The 19,579-nt window shown below is 45.8% G+C and overlaps 1 protein-coding gene and 1 long non-coding RNA gene across 2 annotated transcripts in view; one reads left to right on the top strand and one right to left on the bottom strand.

Moving 5' to 3' along the window:
* The window catches only part of FANCA (FA complementation group A), a 674,778-nt gene that overhangs the window by 549,462 nt on the left and 105,737 nt on the right, over positions 1–19,579 (top strand). The gene's annotated exons all lie outside the window — the stretch shown is intronic.
* The window catches only part of LOC144799833 (uncharacterized), a 90,455-nt gene that overhangs the window by 2,435 nt on the left and 68,441 nt on the right, over positions 1–19,579 (bottom strand). Inside the window, exon 2 of the long non-coding RNA XR_013603883.1 lies at positions 5,660–5,747. This is a non-coding gene — a long non-coding RNA (uncharacterized LOC144799833). The remainder of the gene's footprint in view (positions 1–5,659; positions 5,748–19,579) is intronic.

Raw genomic sequence — 19,579 nt, 5'->3', positions numbered from 1 at the left:
AGACCTGAATCACACGTCCTGCTCCAACCTTGCAAATGACCCAGAAAAAAATTAATTAGATTAAAACGAAATCTGGTTGAGAGCAGGAGGTGAAACGGCTTCGTGACAATCCTCAGATAAGGTTCAATCACGGGGTGGTTTTTAGCAAAAAATGGATTTTAACTGTTGGTTTCATTAATTCGATCTCCTCCCGCTCTACCTTCATCCGATCCAGTAAGTGTATTTTTACCCATGCCAAATCATCTTTTCTTACTTTATCCAGGGAATCGAATAAGTCTCGACGTCCAAGCTTAGTTAAAGTATTCTTAACATAGTTTAACCATGGAATTTTGTTAGCTCGGTCCAGGGTGACACAATCCCTGATTATCTTATCGTTCAGTGTTAATTGGGGGTTAAGCCAGGTTTTAAGCCAGCAAAGCACCGGAGTCTGCCTCAACCTGTCTGCCACGTAACCAACACCTAATTTCTGGTGAATTGAAAAAGTAGCAGTGGATTGAGGTACAGACAGGAGGAAATGTAGAAATGTATTTTCAACTGTCTGTAACCCCTCAACCCATTTACTGAATGCACAAACAAGCACCAAGACATACTTCAAATCATTGCACCTGTCCAACTCTACGTAGTCCATCTGAAGGACCTCAAAAGTGAAAGTGGGTGGGACAAAATTGCCAGGTGATGTAGGGGTACCTTTTCCAGAATTGTGCATCATGCACACCATGCAGTAATTCACTAAATGTGCTGCTGTTTTTGAAATGTTATGAATCTGCTATAAAGGGTCTAACAAATTGCAAATACCCTTAGCACTAATATGGGCTGGGCCATGGGCCATTGTGACTACAGGTAGAACATATGCTTCAGGCACCCACCTAGCAGGACCTGCTACAAACATTCTTTTCATTTTTGTCCGGGCTGTTTCCTTAGCTATCTGATCTGCAAAAGCATTTCCTTTACCTACATTGTCAGTGACTTTCTGGTGGGCACTACACCTTACTATGGCTAATTTCTTAGGGAGTGTCAAAGCAGACTAGAGCCTCAATATGAGATGCCCATGCTGAATTTTTGTGCCATGCGAAGTAAGAAACTCTCTGCCCAGAGTCTCCCAAAGTTATGTGTGACTCCAAAGGCGTACTGGCAGTCAGTATAAATATTGACAACCAGTCCCTCACTCAATTCACAAGCTCGTATTAAGGCAACAAGGTCAGCAGCTTGGGTCGACTGATAAGGAATTTGTGAAATCTCAACTACTGTACGCGGCGTGGTGATGGCATACACAGCAGTTGTAGTGCCATCTGGTAATTTTAAAACAAGATCCCTTGACATATAGTTCCCCATGTGGGTCAGATAAGGGAACATCAGTCAAGTCTACCCATCCTTTTGTCTCTTCTTCTGTCCGGAAGATGCAATCATGTTTGTCGACTTCATCAGTCTCAGTAGGGACGGGCAGTAACGTGACTGGATTCAGAGTGGCACATCTTTTGAACGTAATATGTTTAGCGAACAATGTTAATTCATAGCCACTCAGACCTGCACTGGTGAGGTGCTGTGTCTTTGTCTTATTCAAAAGTGTATCCAGAGCATGAGGTACAATAACTGTGAGGTCAGTATCAAGTACGAGACTAGCCGATTATCTTATCGAGGCGGGCACAGCCATGACCGTTCTTAGACAGCTTGGGAGGGTACTTGTGACAGGATCTAGAACAGCAGAGAAATAAGCACACAGCCGTTGCTTATCTCCAACTTTTTGTGTTAAAACAGAAAGCGCGAAACCAGCCATCTCATGGAGGAAGAATACAAACGGTTTGCTATAGTCAGGGGTGCCCAGTACTGGAGCTGAACAAAGCTCAGTTTTCAATTGCTCAAAAGACTGCTGACATTCAGGCATCCAAGGCAAGGGTTCATGCACATCTTTAGTGGTTAGTGCAAGTAAGGGTTTGATTAGTAAGGAGTAGTTAGGTATCCACTGCCGAAAATTGGAAGTGATATCTATAAAAGCACACACATGTTTCTGATTCTGTGGGATGGGCATTTTAACAATGGTACTGATGCGCTCAAGGGTCAATCTCCTACCCTCCTTCGACAGTAGGTGAACTAAGTAGGTGACGTCCTGTAGACAATACTGAAATTTAGAAAGAGAAACTTTATGTCCATGCTGAGCTAAATATAGCAATAACTTAACTGTACTGTCTTTACAACCTTGTTCGGTATCGGAAGCAATTTGGAGGTCAATGACATACTGCACCAATACATTACCTGTGGGAAGCAGTCCAACTGACCTTTAAGTGCCTGACTATAAACACTTGGATCCTCTGTATAGCCCTGAGGAGCTCGACAGAACCTAAAGCTCCTACCAGCTTGGGTGAACCCAAACAGATATCGGCTATGAGGATGAATAGGAATACTGAAGAACGTATTTTTCAAATCAATGACAGATAAGAATTTAGCAGAAGGAATCATTGTCAAAAGAGTAGTAATGTCGAGGACTCCTGGAAACTGGGGAACCACTATTTTATTAACCGCGCAAATCAATCACAAAACGATAAACATCTTCATGTTTATCAAGGGAACCTGAGGACATCCGTTTAAGAATTGGAAGAATAGGGCTATTAAATATGTTAGTCGTCTCCTCAACCACTCCCTTCTTAATCAAATCCTGTATAATTTGCAGCAAGGCTCGCTCTCCTGCCTGTGGTATTTTATACTGAGGGATACGAGGCAAAATAGCACCATCCTTAACCTGTATTGAAACTGGTGGAATCTGCAGCAGTCCCACGTCTGTGTCACCTGTCGCCCACAGACCGGGTGGCACATGAGCAAGTTCAACAGGAAGAGGCGCATCTTTGGACAAACACTGTTTAGCTCTTTCTATATCTGGACCCATTGTCATATAGACACCCGCCAGAGGACAATAAATCGTACCATGCAATTTCATCAACAAATCCAAACCCATCAAATTTCCACCCCAATTAGATATCAGCAAGAATTGTGAATCTACAGTGAAAGGACCAGTAGTCAATGAAAGGGGTCTGGAAATGGGGCTTACAACCGGTACACCAGAAAAACCTACCGAAACGTTATTCTGGCCAGACAGAGCGGCCCCGGGACCATATTTCGAGAAACAGAACTTTTCGTCACACCTCTATCCACCATAAGTTCTTTCGTCGAACCTTGCAGTTCCGCTGTCACATAAGGGCCACGCTGGTCTACAGGTATCTGAACTGGTCCCCCACTCTGTCCCTGGCTGTCCTAGCTGTAAGACATCCCCATCACTTCCTCCATATGATGATAACACTGTCCGTCCCGAAGGTCATCAAAATAATTAATATCAGAACAAACCTGTGAGGCTGCAGCACTTTGTGCCCTATCAGCCCCACCAGCTCCACGACTCCGTCCACGAGAACCTCGTCTTCTAGGGACCGTCACTTCCTGCAAAAGCACAGGACACTTACTACGCCAATGTCCCTCCTCCTTACACACTGAATCGGACCCAGGGGCATCGTATTTGGCTGCCTACTAGTGCGTGGAAACTGTCGGGCAGGACCACCACGTCCTCTGCTATTCCCTCTAAAAGCCTGCTGTAACAACACCTTCGTCTTCAAATCCTTATACCTTTTCTGTCCTCTCTTTTTCTCATTATCCTTATGCTCATAATACTGTGCCATATTCAAAATAATAGAGGGGGAATAAGTGGACCAAGTACTTTTAGAGGCCTGCAATCTAGTCACAATTTTAGGAAGCAGATTAGAAACAAATCTATTGACCCCTTCGATGCTTGTGACGGAACCATTCCGTCATCAGTCACGGTTGGGCTGTGCTGATGACGGAATGGTTCCGTTACGACCACGCCCGCGATTGGAATGTCCAGCACAGCACTGGAATTCCGGCCGCACGCAAGTGGTTAACAAACAACCGAACACCTCCCTCAATAGACAAATCCTGCACACTGTAATCCTAAAATGTACCTTCAAACCGAGTGAAAAAATCTGACACACTCTCATCTTTATTTTGTCGACCAGCCAACAGTTTATCCCAGACTACTTTTCTTGGCAGAATAAGGGAATGCATATATGTAATAATATGGCCTGGCAATGCTAAAACTTCTCCTCGGGCTTATCACCTGGTTTTCTTTCCCGGTCCCATGCTTTAATTTGATCCCAATTCCACTACATGATCTTGCGTGTGCACCTGCCTCCAAATATCAACCGGAACCAATAAACCAAAAAGCATTTCAATATCAGCAAGAGTCATTACAGTGGAAGATGCAGCTTCCGTCAATTCTTTATAATATGCAGTAGGATTTTTCTTAGGGTCAGGCAAATGAGTCTTAAGAGACAAAACTTCACTTATTTTCCACGGAGTATAAACCCATTGCTCCTGAAACCTGGCAGTCACTGCCGCTCGAGTAACATTACTATGGCCATCCATTAATTCCGGCAATTCTGGATGATATATGGGATGATCCTCTCTCATTGGAACCTGAGACACCGTCTGGAACATGTAGTCTTGCCCTATAAGCTATTATTGTCGTGACATTAGCAAAAACTTGTTCTGGCCCCAAATCACTAATATACACTCGATCTCTTATGTCATATAAAACATGAGGTGCTTCTGCTTCAAAACACTGTTGCAAAAGACCAATTAAAGTTGTGCATGTGTTTAAGGGCATGCTGCTGTATAAAGGGCTCAAAATCTCTCATAGTCACCCACACATCCTCTACACTATAAATAGCATTACAGGCCCACTGTGTAGCCTGATTGGCTATTACCTGTTTTTCATCATCTCCCACATCAGATCACACTAACGGTCCCATACGCTCCTTAAATTTCATCCAATTCCTAGCCTCAAATCCACGTACAGGCGTCCCACTACCTACTAATATCAGAGGTTGAAAAACCATAGTGGGAGAAGCAACAGATGTAACAGGCACTATTGTCGCTAATTGTGTTGTGGGAGAAAGAGCTGGCGAGAGGGATGCTGGGGCAATAGATGTGGCAGGGGTTCTAACAGTCACAATTGTCACAGATGGCAAAGAAACAGAAGGAAGAGGAGGAGCCAAAGCCATGGTAGTAGATACAGGAACAGAGACAGCGGAAGTAACTGTAACAGGTGGCTGCAAGGGCACCTGAACAGTGGAATATATTCTTTGTGGGAGATAGGAGGTGGGGTCGAGTATCTAACAATTCTTCCACAAAAGCGTCATCTTCTTCCTGAACCACTTACGATTTATCAATGTGTAATCGAAACCTCCTGTCTTAACATTCAACACCCTTTTCCTGTTTTTCACTGTCATTTGCTACAGCCTTCTAAGTCAATGTCTGTTTTTTTTCTCTTTCCGGGCCTCTTTTTCTGCCTTCAATCGCTTCTGTCTAGCTGCTTTCTGCCTTTTTCTGAGGGAATCAAACATAGACTGCCTACTTCGTCTCTTAAACAACTGTTCTTGTAAATACTCAATCTTTTGTTCATCAAAAGTGCCCGTCAATGGCCACTGCAACTTGGCATTGTCTCTCGTATATTTGTGCCATAATGTACTAAACATAATAGGGCCAAGACCATGATTCACATACATATCAACATTTGGAGTGCCTTCTGGAGGCGCCGAATGAGCTTCTTTCAATAGAGCATCAGCAGAACAACAGCGACAGCAGAAGGAAAACAACTTACTGAATCTAGGCGTCTACTGCAGGGGCCTGTGTTCGACCTCATGGTCACAGGTTCAAATAACGGCGGGTCGACTCAGCCTTTCATCCATCTGAGGTCGATAAAATGAGTACCATTGAGTTGGATAACAACAAACATCTGTTATTCAGCGCCAAGATTAGCGTAGTGGTGAATGTGCGCTTTACAAATACACATGTTATGGTATGTTATTTATGCCTAGCAAAGCCATTGTAAAAGCTTTTATCCAAAAGACAGACCTTAGACCATACAAAATACAAACCAAAATTTTACCATATCCACAAAGAACCAAAACAAACTCACCGGATATATGCAGGTCAAACAAACTGATTCTTCACTGCCGACTCTTCAGATACCAAATGAAGAGAACCACCTCTCAGCCTTCCATACCAAATGAAGAGAATACAAACCAATACCAGATTCTTCAAAGTACACTCAGAGCGGAGCCCTGTCTGCCCAGTCGCTAGGAGTGCTGCAGAGGGACTGACATCAGCAAGCATAACGATACATTATGTACACTTCGAAACCAATGAAAGCACGACCACCATGGAATTTTCCAAGGAGATGCAGCTGGACAGTTAATTACAAAGGAGTACGTTTCGATTCTGAAGCGGGGCACACATTATCTACTATTCAAGATCACTCTGCCTGTACCCACCACTAGACAAGTGGGAGGAGGCCTACGTCTAAAGAAAAGGTATGCGCTAATTAGATCAGTGCATTAATTAGTGTAGCAAATCTCTGCTCCGAAGAAACAACCTAGAGAAGGCCGTTTCTCGGAAATGGCAAAAGGATTAGTTTTGATCATGATACAAAATGGCGCCCTTACACAAAATGGATCCGCAAATGATAACTTACGTGAAACAATGCTAAAGCATATTTTTCTACTTTAACAACTGCTTCAGGGTGGATGAGCTTGCTATTCTATTCAACGCTTATGACTATACATGAAAATCCTCTATGAGAGAAGAAATAGTTTCCTTCCTATAAGTCCACTTCTCTCATAGGGGTATTTCCATGATAGTCATAAGCAACCCTCCCTCCTCCCCGATGGAGTAGACAGACAGACAATTTTCATACTCCGTTATTACTCATCTAGAACAGCCTTCATAAAAAATTGCGGTAACTGCCTCTGGCGGAGCATGATAGGATATTGGAGGTCGCTGTGCTCTTAAAGACACAGCCTCCTTTTTTCTTCTGATTATAATGGCAGCCTATGGGCTACATTGCCTTGCACTTCTTCATCTTTGTTTCTCACATGGCAAAAGGGGTTGTGAAGGTTCTTTTTCTGTGCCCATACAAAATTATTTAGGTACTGGGCGCATATTTCACTGCAACCTGTTCTTTTGCCACTCCAAGATGAAGAACTCTGGCCGCTGTTGCCTTGTCCTTGGCTGCATTATGACTTTCTTAATTGACTTTTCAAGGCCTTCCAGAAGAAAGGCAAACTTCAGCACTTAAGAAGTTATATTGGATAAAGTGCTCCGGGGTCCCCGCAGAGGGCGGGACTATTTAACTCTTATGACTACCATGGAAATACCCCTAGGAGAGATGGAATTACAGGTAAGAAACTATACCTTCCCTTTAACTGGTGATAATTCCTGCACTAGGATGACTTTGATGGTCCAGCAGACTCAGGTGCAACTTTTGAGGGTCGGTATTTGGCCTCCCAGGTTGCTATTTCACCAGTCAGCGGCAGAGAGGCATTCTGGGCGGCCAAGTAAGGCTACTGACTCTTGGAGTTACTTCTTCTATTTGAGGCTCAGGGACGATGGTTCTGCAAGCAGGGCACCACACACACTCTCCTCTCTTTTCCAGCCCAAGGAGCAACTGGTGCAGTCCAGCTTTGCTGAAGCCTCTCTTTGCTGAGTCCAGGGTAAAGAAGCAACTCCTTCAGTCCACTCCTCAGTACGGATGTGATCTAAGGTATGGGTGCTAGGGATGCCACTTTTATGCCCAAGTTGTGCCCTTGGGATTTGTGGTGACTACTAGCCTACTGGGCTTCGAAGTCCCTTCCTTCTTAATGATGACTCCCTATGAAGTGTGGAATCTTACTAGCCCAGAAAGCAGTATTCTCCCTATTCCGAAGATGGCAGAACCCTTCTCTCCGTGCATGGAGCTCCCCCAGATGTGTGGCTACCTGGGGCTACAAGCCCACTGATAAAATGGTTTGGCAACTGCTTTCCCTCTGTCCTCCAACCTGTCTGCAAGAAAAGAGCAGCCTCCCAGGTGTGTGCCACCATCTGCCCTTTAAAGGCAGCTTCTCCTTCGAAGCTTGCCTTTTGCGCTCATTTCTTGTTTGGCCTTCCGGCCAGGGAGAGGCTACATCTCTTCAAATGGAGGATGCAGGAAAGTAGGATCTGCTTTTATGGTTACCCCCACTCATTGCCTGGCGCTAAGCTGTTTCAGACTAGTCTGACTGGGATCCTGCTAATTAGGACCCCAGTCTCTGTGCTTTTTCCCCTAAATTGATATATCTGAAAGAGACAATGAGTTATAGATTCCTTACCTGAGAATTACCTCCAGGCGACAGACTGGATCCGCAGAACTTTTTTGTCAGGAGTACCCCTGCACGTCGATAGGTGGCGTCGGTCGACTCCGTGTTAGTCACAGGGAGGTGTGACCACCTCCCAAACAGGGTTTAGTGCATTGGGACCGGTTGGGAGTGCTTGCCAGCACCACTCAGTCTGCTTGAAGGGCACAGTTCCCTCCTTGTATAGTCCAGTTCAAACCAGCTCAGGGAGCCGTTGGCTCCCGCTCTGATGCAAAACTGGACAAAGGACATGGGAGTATCCTCCCCACTGTCCGTCCCCTCCCCTGTTAGGGAACCCTGAATCGTCCCAACCCTTTCCTTAGGGTCCTTAAGGGCTTACCTGAGTGTGGGTCCCTAGATTCTTCATGAGACAAGATTCATTTCAACAACACCACTTCTACTTTGACCGTCTGGGCACTCTGGACTTCGCTCTGGGCATCAAGGGTGCAACTGGGATGACTCTTGCTGCTCCGGATCTCGTCGCCCTGCTAGTCTGCTGCAACATCCTTGCCTGTGCTTCATACAGGAACCTTCCAAGGCCTGCGGGCATCCAAGACACCTGAAGGAATCCCCCTTGAAGTGAAGGAGTCACTTCCCTGCATCTGCAGGCATTGCAACTAAGCTGACCGGTCTGCTGATCCTGGGCTCCCACGGAGTATGAAAGGCTCAGCAACACAGGAGATGGTTCTTCACATCCCTGGAGGACTGCCCTGTCCTCTCACCAAGTTTGAGGCCACTATCCCTCGTTAGAGCCGCAGGAACCAAACCTCTGTGCACTGCGTCGACTTGCTGTTGCAAAGGCTTGTTGGCTTCCTTAAATCAAGATCTTTGGGCAGCGAGTAGCTCCCACCTCAAGCATCTCCTGTGACCAAGATCTTCATCCTCACCCCATCACTTGCACTGTGGTGCTGCATCTTTGGTGAGCTGCTCGAGTTCCTCTCGTGACTCCAGTGCCTCCAGCCTGTGGTTCCTGTTGAGGGTCTTCCTTGATTTCTGTGGGCTCACCTGATTGCTCAGGGCCTGCCCTGACTCTCCTGCTTGTGGTGAGTCACCTGGACCTTGCTGGTCCCGACACTGCAACTTCTTCGCTTGCCACGTTGTTTGCAGTTGCCAAGGCTTGATGGTGTTCTCGACCGACACTGACTCCTCAACTCTTGACATCTGACGTGGGACGGCTCGGGAATGGCGGGTTGTCAGCCCTGACATGCCAGTTATCCAATTGGTGTGCTGGGGAACTGTACATGGTCATGGGTAGATTGTCTCCAGTGGGGCATGTGTCTCCATTCGGGGATCCCCAGTTGTGGAGCACCTTCCCAAATTGAGGTACCGTCCTGTGTGTGGTGCTAGGTGTGAGCACAGAGGAGGGCTGGTGAGGCCGCTGTTGTTGCTGGGGCAGAATTCTAGAAGTGCTCGAGGCAGGACCTCCTTGTATTGCCTTGGGCACTGCTGTGGACCCTGTTATGAGGGTGAGGGTTCAGTTCATCAAGTGGTTTCAGCGGGTTGATTTGCTGGGACAACCCCCTCAGGTTTTATCAGTGACCGTGTTAAAGAGGCCCACCCCCTCTTACCACTAGGTTGAAGAAGAGGTGACTCCTCCGGGCCTTGATTCATGCTCAGCTGTCGCCTGTTAGCTCCCCAGTGCTCGGTCCGCTCCACAGCCAGCCAGGTGGCACGTCTGTTGGTCCAGGCGCCCTCAGTGAATCATAGCCACCACTAGGCCCCCTGATCTGCTCCTTGGTGCTCTAGCCCCTCAGAGACAAGGCAGGAAGAGGGTCTCTGAATGGCATTCCCTCTGTAGTTCCTTTACTGATGGGTTAGCGGGATTCATCTGCGTCGATGGGCTTCCTTCTGTAGTTCCTTCACTGATGGGTTAGCGGGGATTCATCTGGGTTGGTGGGCACTGCTACATAGTCGTTGTCTGCCTCCTCGCAGTCCAACATGCGCCCGGATTTTAGGCCTTGCAGTTCATGAAATAATCACACGCCTTACCACCATAAGCGTAAAAGGCCATTTTATTTGGACAGGGTTGCGAAAACAGTTAGTGAACTTTGAAACAACATTAACATAACGTAAAACATCTGTGATAGGTCATCCCCTTCTTCATCCAACAATTCTCACCGAGCTTTCACCCCAACATCCCATACCTTGCTTCATTTTTCCCCATTTCTCTCACTGACCTCATTCCATTCCCCAATCTCTCTCTCTCACTTCCCCTTCCAAAACATCCACCTATGAAATCCCCTTGTCCTGTTCAAAGAATGCTGCACACCTGCTTCCTTTGCCTGTGCTCCACTCACCCCCCACCCGCCTCCCTCAAGGGATGGATACGCCTGCTTCTGACTCTCCTTCCTGTGGAAAAGTAAATTTTGCCATGTTCTGTGTCCCTACGTGTCATCCATCATATGTTATGTGTGCATGATTAAATATGCATATGTATTCCCCATGTCCGATTCAAGACGCAATTATAGTTGTGTCCACCTCTGGTATGTCATTTCCCAGTTCTCGTGAGTAATATGAGTGTCAGGCCTATGTAAAGTTATGTTGCCACGTTTCTCAGTGTGCACGTTATTCTATTATAAAGTCCCCGTTTCTAGGCCTCAAAAGGGCCTGGACATCAGATTCAGCTCCTGTCTCCTGAAACCTCGCTGAGGAGCGATACAGCCCCCACCTGTATCCTCGACCCTTCACTTACTTCCTGCCTCGCAGTGCCCGGCCCAGCCTGGCTCAGTCTCTGAGTCTGCCAAGAGTATGTTATGATTCCAGTTATCAGTTCAGTCCTCCTTCTCTGCATTCCTAAGCTACTGAACTGCATCAATAGTTTCCGTCATTGTCTAGCCTTCACGTCTCCACGTTAGAGAAATACTGCATTTAATGGTCATTTCATATTCTTCATATTCTTCATCACGCACTACATGTAGAATAATGCATGGTCCAGTCTTAGAATCAAGTTAGCCTTTCCTCTCTTGACTTCTAGTTTATATCAACATGTTCTCTAAACATCAGATACTAGATACTGTTTAGGTACATGTCGCTCCGACCCTCCAGACTTCAGTCTCTGCTCCTAGTACAGAGTTCATAGCCCCCAGCTTCTCCTAGTAACACGTCATTGCCAGTTTGCGCGCACCACTAGGTTAGAGGTCCCGGCTCCTCAGGTAGCCCCCTCCATGGTTTCCGCCCCATTCATGACATATTCCGTTACGTTTGCATCACATGTCTATGTATACGCCCAGTTACACCTACTTTTCCCCCTTATCTTTCGCGACAGCTACGCGTCACGCCTTCTGCTCCACCCACTGCTACGCCTACTGCAATGTAATGCTATGTGTTTGCGTTATGTATATATGCTCATGTATTGTAATTAAAAGTCAGCGCGCTCATCCCAGATCCAGCCCCAGCAGCTGCTGGGCCCTGTCATCCTATTCCCATGCAGGTTGTCCTGTTCCTGTCCTTATGCTGTATTAAACCTGCAAAACTCCTACTACCTCGAATCTTGACTCTTATTTATTGAGCTATCTGTTATGATATATGTCTAGTCAAAAATAGGGTATTATTTATTTATTTACCACATAATGGCGCCCGAACAGGGACTTGCCCTTTCCCCACGCGTCGGTGAAGCCACGCCGACCCCCTGACCCTCTGCAGTCGTGACGGAACTCTTCTGCGCAGTGGCAGATATTTCTGCTCAAGTATCCCTCAGGCCCACGGAGGAGACGGAGGAGGCGGTCCAGCATCCAGACGAGACGGTGGAGGAACGCGGCGAGTCCCGACCAGAGCCCAAGCCAAGAGTCCAAGGTCCGAGGTATCCGGAGGTCCACCCGTAACTGAAGTCCGAAGTTCGTCGTCCGTCGTCGTAGCAGTCCAGTCCAGTCTGAGGCCTTCCGTTCTTGCTGCCCGGTGAGTACCGTTACTGGGGTGGTATCTAGACAGGGTCAATTTAATTGACTCTGGTCTGTGGGTTGGTGGTACACAGTCCCACAAACGAAGTGTCCACTTCGGTGGATGCGGGTCCTGACGTGTCTCTTTACGAGACCGGTAAGTTTCGTACTGTTTCAGCAGTGCATCTAGTTTCTGTTCTAGTCAGTTTCTGTTCTCGAGAAAATTTATGTGTCCTGTTCTCAGTATTTCCAGGTAGTATTCTGTTCGAGCTGTTATTTTTAAATGTTTTTCATGTATTTTAATGTCGTGGTATGAATGGGGTATAAGTATCGTGTTCATTGTGTATTGTATTGTGTCCAGATTACAGTTCAGTCATGCCCATATTTTCCAAGTTACGTCAGTTAAAAACTAGAAAGGGTCTGCTGGAAGCAGCAGTTCCCGTCCCGCCCAGGGACAGTCCAGGTCACTTTATGTATCAGAAACATGGCATAAGTGCCATATTGTATCTAGATTTATGGGTAGAGTATACCAAACAGTTAGAAGAAAAGTATAGATGGCCCGTATCGGGTACATGGGATGCCGAATGCATCATGCGAGTAGAAGAAGCATTATGGAAAAAGAAAGCCAGACAGTCACAGAAAGATGCCATCGAGTTATGGCGCAAAGAAGCTCATAAAAGAACCGAAAAAGAAATCAGAAAGTCAGAACTAAGTAGAGAATCCCAAGAGCGAGCCCAAGAAAAAGAATTAATCGAGATAGGTGAACAAGTCAAAGCCGAACAGTCAGACAGACAGAGGCATGCCCTCATTAAGGGTATGTATCCTCTTCTTGCCGAGGGCTTGCCAAAAGCGACCCCGGAGGCATCTAGTAATTTCCCGCCACCGTTAGTTCCGACCAAGCTACGTCACAAACCGACCGCAGCTGATATTTTCATCTCGTCCTATTTGGACGACACAATCCCTGAATATGTAAATCCTGTCCGCGCTCCGCCAGTCCCTATAAATCAGGTAATTCCTACTCCCCCAGACACCGGGGTGCCCTTAACAGCCCCCCCGGGGCAGCCCGCCATACAAGTCCAGCCCACGTTACAATTACCCACCCTGCCAGGACGAAAAGCATCAGTTGATGATTCTAGTATAGGGGCTGCAGAAGGAGGTCTTCCTCAAACCCCGCCGCCATACAAGCGTTTATCAGCACTCGAATTACATGCTCAAGCATCACAGCGTACTCCTAAAAATAATAAGTCTGTTGCAGAGATCAGGCAAACCCTTGGCGAATGTGTCTATGACCCAGTTCCAGGCGAGTTTAATATGGTTTTATATTCCGTACGCGTAAGGAGAGTGACCGAGTATCTAGTCACCCTGCCGAATATGAAAGAAGATCTAGACAGGATATATCGTTTCATCCGTACAGGGGATGACCCACAAAGTATTAGTGATGCCATGTCTCAAAGGAAAGCCGAGATTCAGCGCATGATATTAAAGTTCTTAATTAACTGTCTAATAAGAGAACAGGATCATCCGTCTAAAGACCCGGAAGAAATGAAAACTCTAACAAAGTGGAGTGATAATATAGCCGAGGGTAAGCACAATACCATTGGTGCCATGGAAAGTATGTACAAGAAAATCCGTAGAGAGATAATAAAGATACACGAACAGCGTAAAGCAGCACAAGTAAGCGAGAAAGAAAGTACCTCTGATCCTGAAGAAGAAGACGATGAGAATACCGCCAGAATAGCGTATGTAGGAAAACCTAGATTTCCAGATCGCCATTTACGTCTAGAACACAAGCCAATTTCCCATCATTCAGCACCAGAACAAGGTTCCCTAGAACAAGTATTCCAAGCTACCGATCACATTCTGAAATCACGAATCGGTTACAGTGAGTTAAGTACCATGCATGAACAAGAACTAGCCCGATCAGCAGTCCGATGGATTACTGATTCTACCACTTTTCCAGACGAAATAGTGGCACAAATGTTTCTGAAAATGCCCCCAGCCGAGCAGCGACTGGTGGGTATGTATATGATTCAGCACCTCATTACTCTGTATGAGGGTCAACATTCTGATCCAGGCCCGTTACATGATATCCTGAACGAGTTACTCCAGTACAGATGGAGAGGTTTAGGTACCGATTTAATTAGTGTCATTCTAGAACAGCGCCACAAATATAGAACGTTTCTGAACCCGCATTTTGTTCATGTCTCACCCCCAGAAAGTAAACCATTTTACATAGAAAGACAGAATCCGTTACGAGAAGTGCATCCAGTTAAGACAGAGGACGGTGAAATGCAACGAGTGTTTGTTTACACCCCGATTACAAAGATGGAACTCCTCGAGATGAAGAAATTAATTCCCTGTCATGACAAAGATCCAGCAGGGTTCCATAGAGAATTAAAAGACATGCTCCGTATGGGAGAATACACTTACCCAGATATCATTAAAATGTTAAAGGTTCTGCTGCCCGCAGGGGTGTATGAAAAGCTAAAGGAAAAAGAATGGGAGGTGGGAGAGAAAAAGATCGATTGGGCAGTTCTAGAAGCCGAAGACAAGGCACGAGTACCAGGTACCGGTCTAGGAGAGAAATGTAAAGAATTACCAGAATTATTGATTCAAGTTCTACCCAGATTATTGACAACTAGAAAAGAAGACTGGGATGCAATCTCAGCCTGTAAACAGAAGCAAGACGAGGATATTAGTGATTTTTATTCTAGATTTGAAAAATGTTTTAGTATCAACAGTGGTCTCAAGACAAGTAGTGAGTCATACCCTCACCTTTTTGTTACTAAATTAGTCGAGAATTCAAGCCCACAAATTAAAAATCGAGTTTTGAAAGTCGAAAGCACCTGGCAAGCTAATACTCCGTCCCAGATGCTCCAGATGCTCCAGTACCACCAGAATAGAATCAGGGAAGAGCAAGAACACGAAAGAAAACGTATGAAAGACACGAAAATGAAAGTACTAGTTGCACAATCTGTTCCTCAAGACAGTCAGAAGAGGGGTCCGAATCAAGCCAGTCATCCTGCAGCACCCGTTAAAGGGAACTGCAATTATTGTAAACAGCCAGGTCATTTCATAAACGAGTGTACAGTTCTGAAACATAACATAGCTACTGGTAAGACTAAAGAAAGACCACGTCCGCCTAGACAAGAACAAGTTTCACAGACTCCTCAGTCACAGAATGCACCACAGACAGTTACAGCACCGCAGCCTATTGCTGCAACACAGCATGTTACATCACAGATGTACCAGTATGCACAGTCTGAGTATCCAGAGTATCAGCAGTATTCATGAAACAGCCTAGAGAGGGAGGTAGGCTTGCCTCTCATCGAGATACCTGTAGATCAAGAAGGTCCCTATGTTCACAGTCAAGTATTAGGGAAAGACAGAAAGTTTTTGATTGATACAGGGGCAAGTAGGACCACAATTAGTCATGCCGAAGTTCCAGGGGCTCCGCTCTCAGGCTCAAGAAATGTTTCCCTTGGATTTTCAGGAAAACCTATCGTGAATGAGATTTCAAAGCCAGTTACTCTAGAAGTAGGTCCATTGTCCCGTACTACTGATCTGTTACTTACTAAGTCATGTCCAGAAAACCTATTAGGTATTAAAACACTGAAAGAGTTAGGTGCAGTTATATGTTGTTCCCCAGAGGGAATACGATTGTTCCTACGTGACTTCAATGGTCACTATGTGTTACGAGATTTTGATCCAAGACTGTCTAATGTTCCGCAGCATTTATGGGCGCAAGGTCCAACTGATGTAGGTTACATGCAAATCACACCCCATCGTGTGACTCTCAAACCAGGTGTAGTGTTACCACGAATCAGGCAGTATAGATTGCCACCTGAGGCTGTAGCAGCCTTATCCAAAATTATTGACGAGCTCATCGCTCAAGGAGTGGTTGTAGAAACTGACTCCAATGTATGTAATTCTCCGATCATTCCAGTCATGAAACGTACTGATCCAAATGCACCCCCAGTATATCGATTAGTGATTGATTTACGAGAACTTAACAAATGTATTATTCCTCAGTACCCAGTTGTCCCAGATATCTCTTCCCTATTGACAGCCATTGATTCCGAAGCCATGTTCTTTACAGTAATCGATCTTAAGAATGCATTTTTTAGTGTTCCCATCCATCCAGACAGCCAGTTTCTTTTCGGATTTTGTTTAAATGGAAGGAGCTATATGTTTACACGAGCTCCTCAAGGTTTCACAGAAAGCCCTAGTATTTACAGTCAAGCACTTAAGAGACAACTAGACAATATTCACATGCCAACTGACACTGCCCTGCTCCAGTATGTCGATGATTTATTGATCACAGCCCGTTCTGAACGTGCTTGCGAGCGAGCATCCCTTACAGTCTTGTATTTCCTAGCCGAGATGGGGCACAAGGTGTCCCCTTCGAAGCTTCAATTCTGTGTCCAGCAAGTGGTATACTTAGGACACTTACTGTCCAAGAGGGGTAGGCAGTTGACACCAGACCGTATTCAGTTAATAGCGAGTCTTCCTCAGCCCAAGACCCAGAAGGAGGTACGTGCTTTTATCGGCCTTACTTCTTATTGCAGACAATGGATTCCTCAGTATGCATTTCTAGCCAAGCCACTGATACAGTTAACGACACAGGAGGCAGCCGCATCGACTGTCCTCCCTTGGACATCTGAACATACACTTAGTTTCAATGAGTTAAAGAAAGCCCTATGCCAAGCTCCAGTTCTAGCGACACCGAACTACAGTAAGCCTTTTACACTTTTCGTCACAGAACGTGAAGGTACAGCATTATCTGTTCTCACACAAGATCAAGCAGGACAATACAAGCCCTGTGCTTATTTTTCTAGCATATTAGATCCAGTCGCCCAGGCGTTGCCTGCGTGCCTCAAGTCAGTTGCAGCCACAGCACTAGCTATCAGACAAAGTGATTCCATAGTTTTAGGACACTCCCTGACAGTACAAGTTCCACACTCCGTGGAAGTTCTTTTAAATAGAACACAAACACAGCACTTGACAATTGCACGTTTAACGGGTTATGAATTGACACTGTTCCAGCCACACATAGAAATCAGACGCTGCAACGTCCTGAACCCTGCTACACTGTTACCATCAGTTACTTCGAATCCTGACCCACATGACTGTGTGGAAGTAGTCAACATTACGACAAAGCCAAGACAAGACCTGACAGACATTCCGTTACTAGATCCCGACCTGACACTTTATGTGGATGGGTCATGCATGAGAACTAGTACAGGAGATTTAGTTGCCGCGTATGCAGTGACTACTGACACTGAAGTTATTGAGACACACCGCATTGACACTCTGTCCGCTCAAGCAGCAGAGCTAGTTGCTCTGACACAAGCTTGTATACACGCCAAGGAAAAGAAAGTTAATATTTACACAGATTCACGATACGCATTTGGAGTCGTTCACGACTTTGGAGTGCTCTGGCAGGAGAGAGGTTTCATGACTTCTCATGGAACCAAAATTCAGCATGGTTTCCTTATTCAAGCTCTGTTAGATGCAATACATTTACCGACATCCATTGCTATTATGAAATGCAAAGCACATACGAAAGTTACTGACATTATTTCCCAAGGTAATGATCTAGCAGATCGCACAGCCAAGCTTACAGCACAGACTCCAGACATTCCAGTTAACATGACACATACTCTAGATCCGATTACATGTATGACAGTTAAGGACCCTACACAGGATGTCATAGATATCCAGTTACATGCTACTCCTGAAGAAATCAAGAAATGGTCCGAACAAGGAGGGGTCCAGACAGATCAAGGATGGTTAACAAAGGGTAGAGCCACATGGTTTCTCCCCGACTCTATGGTTCAAGTCATTATTAATACCGCACATAGTCCAGCACATTTAGGAGAAAAAGCTATGTTAGACAGTATCCAGAACATTTGGTTCAACAAGCATTTACGAGCTGCAGCCAAGCAGAAAGTCCGTACCTGTATGATATGTTGTCAGTTTAATCCAGGTAAAAGTGTCCCGGTGGAACAAGGTGGTTTCCAGCCTCCTGACCACCCTTTTGAAGTCCTCCAGATGGATTATATTCAGATGGAGCGATGTCGAGGTTTCAAGTATGTCCTTGTAGTTGTATGCGCTTTGTCCAGGTGGACAGAAGCATATCCAGTCCCAGATTACACAGCCGCGACCACTGCCAAGCAGTTGGTTCGTGAATTTTTCCCTCGATATGGACTCCCTAGAGTCGTATATTCTGATAACGGTCAGCCATTCTCATCTGAACTCATGAAGCACGTTTCCCTGTTGTTAGGGTACCAGTGGAAGTTTCATTGTGTACGCCATCCTGAAGCAGCTGGTCTGGTCGAGAGACATAATCAGACTCTGAAAATCCGAATTGCCAAAATATGTAAAGAGAAAGGTGTGGACTGGCTAGTAGCTCTGCCAGTTGCTTTGTTTTATATGCGCATGGTCGCACATTCCAGATCAGGTCTGTCCCCGTATGAGGTCGTTTTCGGCCGCCCCCCTAACATGTGGGGTACTCCTAGACCCCGAAGTATTACTGATGTTTCATGTAATATGCTGACAGATTACCTAGCTTCCTTGATGTCTGCCCTCAACTCATGTCGTTCACAGGTTGCCGCCGCATTTCCAGACAATACTGAGGTGCCCCCGCATGAAATCGTTCCAGGTTCAATGGTCCTCGTACGTAACTTCGACAGATCAAGTCCGCTGGAGCCACGTTGGAAGGAGCCCCGTCAGGTCCTCCTCACCACCCGTACAGCCGTGAAATTGGAAGGACGCCGCGGCTGGGTACACCTTTCGCACGTCAAGAAATTCTACGGATTAAAGCCGGTCTCCAAGAACATTTCCCAGGATTTAAAAACTTGTCAAAACATTGTTCCTAAGGACTGTCCCGCAAATGACATTGACACAACCCCTCCCCTGTTAGAGAAAACTCCGCAGCAGGAGTATAAGCAAAAGCTACGGTCTAGTAAAATAAGTCAGCCAGTTTGATTGTCTAAGTCCTCCCCTAGGTGAAACGGTTAGACTGTTTCTGACATGTATAAAATAGACCCCCATAGTGAGAGAGTCAGTCAAAACTCTATCCGATGTATCGTTTTTCTATGTTTCATATTGTTTTCCAGCCTTATGATTTCCTGCACCAGTTATGCATTTTTCCTATGTTTCCCAGTTTCACATGTAAATAAGTCTGCTAATGCTACAGTAGAGCACACGTTTAGTGATCTGCCCCCTCATGAACTGTCCTACCGCCTCGCTATGCGTAATAATTCCTTTGTCCGCATGTAACATTACTCGCACCAGACCAGCAATGCCACTAATTGTTGGGTGTGTGGTCGACTCCCCCCTTTCCAGACACCGAAGGGAGTTCTGCCACTTTTTCCTTATCCATTTTCACATAATGGTTCGTGTGGAGCATGGTCCACGTTAACGTCATCCTCAACAGATATGTCTTTTCTTAACAGCACATGTTTCCCAGACAAGCATGGTCCCCCCCACAGA

This window comes from Lissotriton helveticus, chromosome 12, assembly GCF_964261635.1.
Source record: "Lissotriton helveticus chromosome 12, aLisHel1.1, whole genome shotgun sequence".
In the NCBI taxonomy this organism is placed as follows: Eukaryota; Metazoa; Chordata; class Amphibia; order Caudata; family Salamandridae; genus Lissotriton; species Lissotriton helveticus.
Note: the sequence above shows the minus strand (reverse complement) of the source record. Positions and strands in the feature narration are given on the sequence as shown.